The 10,924-nt window shown below is 35.4% G+C and overlaps 1 non-coding gene across 1 annotated transcript; it reads right to left on the reverse strand.

The window, feature by feature from the left end:
* Positions 1–9,634: 9,634 nt before the first annotated feature.
* LOC149795360 (U2 spliceosomal RNA) lies at positions 9,635–9,827 on the reverse strand. Its single transcript, XR_016422524.1, has one exon. It is a non-coding gene; the product is annotated as a U2 spliceosomal RNA (small nuclear RNA).
* Positions 9,828–10,924: the final 1,097 nt, after the last annotated feature.

Raw genomic sequence — 10,924 nt, forward strand, 5'->3', positions numbered from 1 at the left:
AAACAAAGTGAAACCTGCATAAGTTGACACCTGTCTCTATGATGAGGACACCTGGTCATAGGGACAATATTTACATGTACCTGTTGTGAATTTCATTCTCAATTTTGTGCCTCTAAATAAAGTAGACCTGTCCAATAAAAGGACAACTTGTTTTAGTCCTTGTTAGTCTTAATTACCTGTCGTGGTCCTTATTTAGTCTTGTATAGTCTTCATTACTTGTTGTGGTCCTTATTTAGTCTTGTGTAGTCTTCATTACTTGTTGTGGTCCTTATTTAGTCTGGTGTAGTCTTCATTACTTGATGTGGTCTTTATTTAGTCTTGTAGAGTCTTCATTACTTGTTGTGGTCCTTATTTAGTCTCGTGTAGTCTTCATTACTTGTTGTGGTCCTTATTTAGTCTTGTATAGTCTTAATTACTTGTTGTGGTCTTTATTTAGTCTTGTATAGTCTTAATTACTTGTTGTGGTCCTTATTTAGTCTTGTAGAGTCTTAATTACTTGTTGTGGTCTTTATTTAGTCTTGTAGAGTCTTCATTAATTGTTGTGGTCCTTATTTAGTCTTGTGTAGTCTTCATTACTTGTTGTGGTCCTTATTTAGTCTTGTATAGTCTTCATTACTTGTTGTGGTCCTTATTTAGTCTTGTATAGTCTTCATTACTTGTTGTGGTCCTTATTTAGTCTTGTATAGTCTTCATTACTTGTTGTGGTCCTTATTTAGTCTTGTATAGTCTTCATTAATTGTTGTGGTCCTTATTTAGTCTTGTGTAGTCTTCATTAATTGTTGTGGTCTTTATTTAGTCTTGTAGAGTCTTCATTAATTGTTGTGGTCCTTATTTAGTCTTGTAGAGTCTTCATTACTTGTTGTGGTCTTTATTTAGTCTTGTGTAGTCTTCATTACTTGTTGTGGTCCTTATTTAGTCTTGTCTAGTCTTCATTACTTGTTGTGGTCCTTATTTAGTCTTGTGTAGTCTTCATTACTTGTTGTGGTCCTTATTTAGTCTTGTATAGTCTTAATTACTTGTTGTGGTCCTTATTTAGTCTTGTATAGTCTTAATTACTTGTTGTGGTCCTTATTTAGTCTTGTGTAGTCTTCATTACTTGTTGTGGTCCTTATTTGTCTTGTGTAGTCTTCGTTACTTGTTGTGGTCCTTATTTAGTCTCGTGTAGTCTTCATTACTTGTTGTGGTCCTTATTTAGTCTTGTGTAGTCTTCATTACTTGTGGTCCTTATTTAGTCTTGCATAGTCTTCATTACAATAAATGGTGAATCATGGTAAGACAATATATGTCAAGTAGCAATGTATATTGAAATTGCAGAAAACTTAGTTTTTATTTACCAGAATTGATTGGGAGTTTCGATTAACAGGGGTTGCAAGTCGATTTGGATGCAAAAACAATATAGGAATAAACTAGTGTTCCCCAAAAAATGCAGACAGGAAAAGGATTTTAAACTAAAAGTTGCTTTGTTTTGAAAAATTATTAATGCCTAAAATGCTTTCTATCAACTACTTGTTCTGAAGGGACAAGTGATCTGGAGATTTTACTTGTCCTGCATTTTACTCATCCTACAGAGATTGCTCCAGTAGCCTAATGGTTAGAGCATCCACTTCCAATGCAGGATGTTGCGGGTTCGATCCCTGGTCATGTCATACCAAAGAAAAAATTACAGAAATGATACTAACTGCTACCTCATTATGTGCTCAGCATTAAGAGGTTGGTGTAAGGACTGGTCAGCCTGGTGTCAGGATTAAAAATGTGACTGGGTGGGACATGATGCTAGATGTCTGTGGCATGATCCCACAGTGCTAAACACCACTATCAACTGTCACACTGCAGACATTGTAGCAATATGACTGAAAAATTAATAAGGCTATCTTAAAAATTCAAATCTCATCCTACGCTGCACGTAACGTCTGCTTAAAATGACACTTGTACAATTCTGGGTGGCTGAGTGGTCTAAGGCGCTCTCCATTACAGATCACTGCCATCTCACCTGTCTGCGTGGGTTCAAGTCTTGGATTCAGCCAACGTGGGTATGTGAGAAAGCTTGCCAGTGGCTTCTTGTGGGTCGGTGGTTCTTTCCGAGGGTTTTCCCGGGTTTTTCCTCCACCATCAACACTAGCTGCCATGTATAGCCTATCGAGTGCTGAAAAATGGCATTAAACCCTACAACAACATTAATTGTGGGTTGTCAAGATCAGCATAATAACATTTTCTGATCCTGACTAATTTTACTGATCCTGATTAAATCGAGACAACCAATGAAATTTCTTTACAAATATCAATGAATGCAATTACCATGCACTTTTGTTTTACTCTAGATACTCAATGCATAAATGCACAACATCACATCATTTCTAGGTCATATTTCAGCCATTATTTTTTCCTACAGTTTATGGTAAAGACTGGTTGACCTGGTGTCAGGATAATGTGAAGTCTGCCATTATTTCCCATTAGGCATACTGGTTCACTTACAGTTTCAAACTAATTTTATGACGAAATAGTGTACAAGAGGCAGTTAATATATATCCAGATCACCGATTCTGATCTTAAAACACATCTTTGTATGTTTTATCATCAAAGGATATCATGCAGGAAATTGATAGTTGTTACCTTACTTGGAAAAGGGTTAATGGTCAATAAGCTATCAAAACATAACGCTTGTGAATGGGCAAGAATTTGTTTGTCAAAGTAATCAAAACTAGGCCTAGCTACTGATGTATTGATGAAAACATTTTGCTACAACACTAGAACCAACTGGGCTAAGGCGAGGGGCATTTTTAAAAAAAGTATGGTCAGTCAATGTACCTCTTAAATAGCTCTTGTTCGTCCATCAGAGTGATACTGAATTTTGTCAATCCAAGTAAGGACTTATTCCAAACACTAAGGTAGGCATCACACACTTTCTTGCACTTAGCGACTGTCCTATCTGAAGTATCAATTCTAGCAGCTTTAGCACTCTTCTGAATCTCGTTACAATCTTCGTAAGTTTGCCGTTTAACCCCAAAATACTTATCCAAATTTACGAATGGCATTTTGTCTAAGTCTCAACATGTCTTGATTCTCGTGCACTATTTATTCCGATACATTCGGAAATGAACACAATACGAAAGCTAAAGTTGTTTATTTGATGTACTTTTATAAATGACCACATGTATATCGCTGGGTCTTTCTGACTCTGAATTCAATCACTGTAAATATCAGTACATTTTCCCACCCGGCCACCAGTCAAAGCCTTTGAACTTGCCACCCAGATATTGCATCACGTTCTTTTTTCTTTTTGATGTACTCTTATAATGGCAACATGTATGTACATCAAGGGGTCTTTCAGTCACTGAATTCTGTCATTGTAAATATTAGCACAGAACTGATCAACACATTTTCCCACGAAGCAGGTGGCATAAGCAGGAATGGCATGTCTTTGAATTTTGCCACACACCTATTACATGCGTACGGAGGACTCCCGCCTCAGTGATTTTCTGCGTCCCAGATCAAAAATTGGCGTCCAAATATGCGTAATTAAGTGTTTCCGAGATCTCTGATAACACTACACATCTGCAGCATGATGCCTAGTGAAAGATACCACTATAAACTGCATGCTGCATACATCGTAGTGACATGACTACAACTGTTAATGCTCTCTTAAAAATCCAAAACAAACTCACATCTTTTCATCAATTATGCAATCTTCTCCAAAATTTTGGTTCAGAATGTACAATTTAAAAAAATTCTATTAATGTACAAATGTAATGCTATATTGCTAATTTCAGTGAAATGCTTGTGCAAATTATATAGATCAGTATAACAAACCTCAATGAAGTATATTTCAAATCAGACTGCTCTGGTGGCTTAGTGGTTAGAGCATCCACCTCCGATGCTGGAGATTGTGGGTTCGATCGCCAGCCAAGTCATATCAAAGACTTGCAAAAATGGTACTAACAGCTGCATCCCTTGGCGCTCAGCATTATGAGCTTACTGTTGCGACTGGTTGGCCTGGTGTCAGTATAATGTGACTCGGTGGGACATCATGCTACATGTCTGCAGCATGATGCTCCAGTGCTAGACATCACTATAAACTGCCACACTATAGACATCGAAGCGATATGACTAAAAAAATTGTGAAAGCTACATTAAAAATCCAAATCACACATACACACTTCAAATCCATGAAAAGTCATATCACATCCATTCAAAGGATAACTTGTAAAAACCATGCACTCGGAAATTAAAGCATTAGCATATATAGTCTCTTGTAAATCAAGTCCACCTGCACAATGCATAGATCCAGATCTGTCATAATGTAATGGGCCAGCAGATCTGAATTTGGGTACATCGGCAGAGCTGGGTCATTGCAGTTAGTAATCAGTAGAACAAAACATAGACCCTGATCTGCCAGCACGTAATGGGCCAGCAGATCTGAATTTGGGTAATTGAAGAGAGTTGGGTCATTGCAGTTAGTAACCGGTAGAACAAAACATAGACCCTGATCTGCCAGCACATTATGCGATGGTTGATAAGGGTCTATGTTGTTTGCAGTTGGATTCAACTTATAAATGAGTACACATGGTAATGGTGGATTGTTCAATTGATCAAACTTTATATTTCCAACATCAAAGGTGGGTTTGGCAATGAGAAAGTTGCTAGTCATTCAATAAACTGAGTATTTTCTGCAAGTAGACAAATTTTACAGCCTTAACTCAATTCACTCTATTCATACATGTTTGTATGTGATTTTTTTTTGGCAATGTTTTGTCACATTTATAGTATATCTGTGACAATCATACTTTTTCTTAAACTGCAAAATTGTGAACCCAAAGGCCAACCCACACAACAAAGTATATCTTAAAGGTCACTGGCCACCCATATTGTACAAATGTGTGATATTACTGTAGTTATAAACAAAATGCATTTGTTATGTATGCACACCATAAAAGTGTTTAATTAGACTTAAAACTCCTCTTTTTTAAATGAAAAAATTATTCGGCAATCTCCGTAAACAATCGGTAGTTTCTGCGTGCCAAAAACGGTTATGACGTATATTTATCCGTTCCATTCAACCTAGCCATTCAAGTGTTTAATTTCCCCACGTAAATGTCTATGTGATATATCGTATGATCGTGCTTTTGTACAGCAAATAGGGTGCACTGTGTTGCATACGAATGTAACCATAAGAGTGATGATGGGGAAAAGGGTTCTTTCTTTTTCCGAAAGACCATGTTTACCAGAAAAAGAGTGGATTTAATCTGTGGGATCGAATAAGGGAGGGATGGGAAAGTTTCATCATGTATACCCGATTATACTGAATTCGGCCCAACTCAAAAGACAATTCAACCCAACTTAACAATAGTTTGTACATGTTCTTTTTCTTCAAAAAACAAGTAGATATATATAATGTAAGATAGGTTTTAGAACCTATCTTGATATTCTTTCAAAGGAAATAATTATACTTTGTAACGTACATATTTATGAGAGAAAACACAAACTGACATATCTTGCTCGTTCTAATTAAAATATTTATATACATTTTTTATGATAAAAAATATTATGCATCTGCACAACAACATTCTCAATTTAAGTCTTCCAGTCAAATTATCGATAACGATTTATAAAACAATAATATGTAACAGATAATATTCTACAGAATACGTATACATTTTGCTAAGGGTAGTGTACATGAGATATTATAACAAATATACTTAATTTTAGGCTTCAGGTTGTAACACTGCTGCATACAATACACACTCGATTACACATGAGAGAGAGAGAGAGAGCGAGAGAATGATGCTGAGTATTTTGTCAGTGTTTAGTTGCTGCAATATGAAGCACTTACCAGTTAATTTTATTGTTTGTTTTTATTTTTCAAGTTGCCTTAATGTGTGCACGCATAAATTGAATGACTGTCATTACTAGTCTATATCGCCAATCATATTTGCTCCATTATTCTGTACAAATTAGAAAGGAAATAATTTTGTGTTGAATTTGTGCACACACACCTCTCCCCGCACGGTACAAAAGAAATTGATAAAAATACACTTATTTGAAAATTAAATGAAAGAAATTAAACTTGCATTGTTATCATATATTCCTTCAGGATCCAATTCAAATTTTAAAATTTAAAAAAAATAAAAATAATAATAATAATTTAAAAAAATATAATAATGTCTCTAAACCCCCAACCAAAATAATATCTAATAGGAACCTAAAACCATTTGATTAAAAACTACATAGAACTTAAATTTCTAAATCAGCAATATTTTTAGGAAATGAAATAAAAATAAAAGTAAAATCTTTTCCCAACATAAAAATATGATTTAAAATTTCTAAAATTTCTTTTTAAATAAAAAAAATGATACAAACAGTATAAAAAATATTTGAATTAAAAACTTCTTAATTTATAATATTTTAATATATTCTAAATAGGAACCTATACTTATTAAATCTTCAATTAACACCTGAAAATTCAAAAGACTCCTATGATGTCATACTTTGGAAAATAATAAAAAAAATTACTATCTGAAATAAGAAACTATAGGGAATCAACAGGGAATCTATATGGGGAAAGTACAAGACAATGACATCATCAGATGAGATCTCGCAAATAAAAATCATTATTTTAAAATAAATTCAATGAGTGAAAATGATCATCTTTTCGCTAGCCTGGGTTACAAAAGTATTATTAAAGCAAGTTATTGTTGTGTATACTATTTGCCCAGCAAACATCAATTATGATTACACAGGCAAACAAACAGAAGCCCGGGTGATAAACACAACTTGCAAGGAGCAACTGTCTAAACTTACCAACAGGATATTAAATAGATAGGTTATTTTATTACAAAGCAAGCCAACCCCAGAAAATGACTTTGGTATCTTTTAAGTGTACTGATTTTTTCTTAGGAAGTCGGCCGTCAAAAGGAAGTCAAGTTTGGTTCCTTTAGATTCTTTAAGTGTGCCGATTTTTTTTAAATATAAAGTCTGCAGACACAGGGAAGCCAGCATTGATTCCTTTTTACCGGTATTAACAGGAATTTTCAAAATAAATTTAAACAATGGAACAGTTATGAAAACGACACAATCTAGTGCGTCGTGCATGCATACCGATATAAGGATGAAAAGTAAATTAGTTTTCATTAGTTTCATCTAATATTTTTCAACAGCAAGAAGCATGTTCTTTGTCTTGTATGGATAAATGTACATCATTTCTGGTTGGCGTCCTCTATAGGTGGGAAATCATAACTAAGAGGAAGTAACAGCGTTTTATACTTCTATTTTGAGCAATTAAATTATTATTTCTTCTTTATGCTTGATAATTTTTTTGTTCTTTTTGTGCGAGTATAACTACTTTTGATCATGTAGTGCAAATCTGATGTAAGAAGAAAAATGTTGAAGTATGGCCGGTGACCTTTAAAAAGAGTACAAAATATACAAATTTATCGAACACAAAATAAAAGTAAACTGATTTATTATAATCCAAAGTCAACTATTTTAGCCTTTACAAATCATGCTATCTCTGAATGAATAATTGTTAAATAACATTATCTACTCACACAATGGCAAAACGTACTACCTGACCCATAACATTCAATTTATTCACATCCGATACATCAGCAATGATACAATTGTTTAATAACATCAAAATTATTCACTTTATTCCAGGAAAATAAACAAGATTCCCTTGACAGTACTGATGCCGATCTGGCTAAAATGAATTTCCAGCATTTCTTCCTTTTAATTGTTTAGTGTTGAAACAATCTCTAATAATCTTCGGAGATAACAAGATTTTCAAATTGGCAACTGTGGTGGGGAAATAACTGGACGTCAGATTGGCACTATTTTCATCTTGGACCACCAACCCCATGGTGACATGACTTTGGAGTAATAATAGCAAGATTTTCCAGATGGGTGCCATGGTGACCACATTGGATGACGATTGTCAACATTTGCATTTAGTTCCAGTTAGACATCATAAAAAGTCTTCGATGACGACACAGTGTCAATATGACCAGGTATCCGTGTGCGATTTGGATTTTTTAACGTAGCTTTAACAATCTTTCAGTCATATCACTATGATGTCTGCAGTGTAGTGATAACATGATTGTCATTGTGGTGGCTATACTGGGCATCACATCAGCAGCTTGTTCAAGTAGGACCACCTAGACATCATAAGAAGTCTTCTGGTGAAAGTCCCATGGTAATATTACTTTTCATTCTGCAGTAGTAGCTCTACCAAGATTTTCAAAATGGCCACTGTGCCAGTCATATTGGACCCAGGAATGGTACCACTTTCATTTACAACCAAGTGGATTCTTTAGAAGTCTTGTGGTGAAAACCCCATTGCAATATTACTTTTCATTTAGGAAGATTAGTGAAACAAAATGTTCAAGATGGCAAATGTGGCAGCTATTCTTAACATCAGATCAGCACCATTTTGATTTACAAAATACTAGATATTATAAGTCATGTATTTAAAACCACATTTTGATGTGACCATCCCTGCAAGGAGTAAAAAAAACCCACTGATTTTCAAGATTCTCATTCGGAGAGTGTCTATAAGAGAGCAAACACTCTAACACTGTATGAATAACCAGGTGTAATCCTGAAAATGTTTGTCCGTTGTTAGTAGTCGTTGTCCATGGGGCAGTCCAGGTTGGTACTCTGTCTGTGTAAATCCTTTGTGTTCCATGGGCGGGAGGGGGTAGGTTATCATTACCACAGGTAGTTTGAGTGCTAATAATTAGTTGTTCTTGTGCCATTTGTGGTGCGTGACTTTTTACTCATAACATCTTGCCATTTCCCCTTGTTGAGGTCGAAGAGTTGTCTCTTGTCGGCCTGGGTGCCGATTTCCGTATCCTCTGGTGGTGTTGGTGGGTCTACGGGTTGGTCTGGCTTCTTTGCGAGACTTTCTGTTTCGAGCGATGCCGGGGTTTCTTCAGTGGTCGCTGCCACTGGGTGCTGTGTGGCTGTTTGCTGATTCTGGGGTGGGGTGCTTTTCACCACTCCAGCCATCACAAAGGCATAACTGGTTCCCCGGGAGCTGCTTCGGGTGGTTCCTTCTTGGCACAATCCTTCCGAATCTGTCCACATTCTTTGCATTTAAGGCATAGAGGTGGGCGGCCTTTCATTGTGATCAGGAAACCGCATTGCCCTAATGAGACAATGTGTGGGATCCGTCTGCATTCCATTTCCATTGTTTCTAATATAACAACACAGGTTCCGTTTTCTACAGAGATAGACTATGAGAGGATGGACCTGTCTTTCCGGATATCTAGAATTCTACCGTAATCCGAAAGAATGTCACCAATGAGACTGTCATTTATATACTGGGGTAGCCAATCTATTCGGAGTTCGACTTGAAGGCGGGCTAGGTATTTCAAGCGGTCTCCATGAATTTCTCTTGGCCAGAAATAGGACAAGTTTACAATTTACACAGTGAAATACTTGAAAAAAAATGTATCAAATGCAACTTCAGTTCAAGCAATGATTAATAAAGGAGCCTTACCATCTGTTTAAAAGGAAAAGATGACATCTTTCTGATAACAACAATAGTATAATAAAAAATAGGAAAAGGAGAATACTATCTAAGAATCATTACAGATTTTCTACATTTTTATTCTTCTTTTGTTTGCTTATTACTCCCCGTGGGGAGTGGGCCAATCCCGGAGGTACTGCAATACCGGGCCAACCCGTGGCGAGAGCGGAGCAAGCCCCTGACATCTCACCCAGTTCCAAAAATCAGTTTAATATCGAAGTCCCCCAATGGGGGACGTATCAGATATTAAGCTGATAAGAACAGATACTACACTTTGATCTTAGCCAAAAGGCCGAGAAGCGATAACAAAAAATTTCTTGAATATAATATTTATATAAAATATTCAGTCACAATTTGAGGTAGTTGAAAATGCACTAAGATTATATAAATATATATAAGGAATAATAAGTTAAAAAATTCAAAGATAAAAGTAAACTTTATAATCCTAATTTCCTTCTTCCAAATTCATTAATATTTGGTCGATTCTTCTCACATTTCATTGTACAACTGCAGTACAAGAAAGGTAACAGATTAACCTTTGTTGTTATCTCCCCTGTTGTAGTCCAGAGGTCTCCAACAGGGATAACTCGAGACACAGGTAAATATCACCTTCAGTTATCCAAGTAAACATTACCTTTTACTTAATGTATAATGACTGCCTAATCAAATCAAATCTATGAAATTTAGTAACAGGGTGTTTTCTACCTAAAGGGTGACTGAGCAGAAGAAAAGAAACAAATGGGGTGGGTGGGTATGAATGAAAGGCACCAACTGAAGAACACTTGATAGGAGTTAGTGAGCCCAGCTACATGTACACAGCAAGAGGCCACACTACATCTACATAACAAAAGGTTCATCCAACAGAAAAGGAAATACATTTTCCATAGAACTGGCAGAAAAGTTTACAACTTAAATCATAAACAAAAACACCTCAACAAAGGTTAAAAAAAAAGAACTTGCAACTGAAAAGAAACTTACAACATAATGACAATATGAAAACTTGACAAATAACAAATTTCTTTTGTCCTTACCTGAAGCACAAAATATGCATTTACTTTCTTTTACAAACTGATTGATCATATCTGCCCTTTTTCAAACAAAATTAATCAGATAATAATTGCAATAATAACATATTTATGCATAATCATTAATTATACATAATTTTCAATTATTATTATTCTTATTATTATTATTACAAATGTAGGAAATACAAAAACAAAACCACAAGAACAAGAAGCTAACAATCAGACTCAAAACATCAAGCCAAAAATTGAAGGGGAAAAAGGGCACATTATGTGTGTCCAATTTTTTCTATATTTACCTGTACACTTGCTGGCACTGTTTACCTCTGCTGTATTGAAATCCCTGGAAAGCAATTAAATATTTTAAGTTGGAACGGAT

Source organism: Sinohyriopsis cumingii, chromosome 7 (genome assembly GCF_028554795.1).
Source record: "Sinohyriopsis cumingii isolate HCF-2022 chromosome 7, ASM2855479v2, whole genome shotgun sequence".
Taxonomy (NCBI): Eukaryota; Metazoa; Mollusca; class Bivalvia; order Unionida; family Unionidae; genus Sinohyriopsis; species Sinohyriopsis cumingii.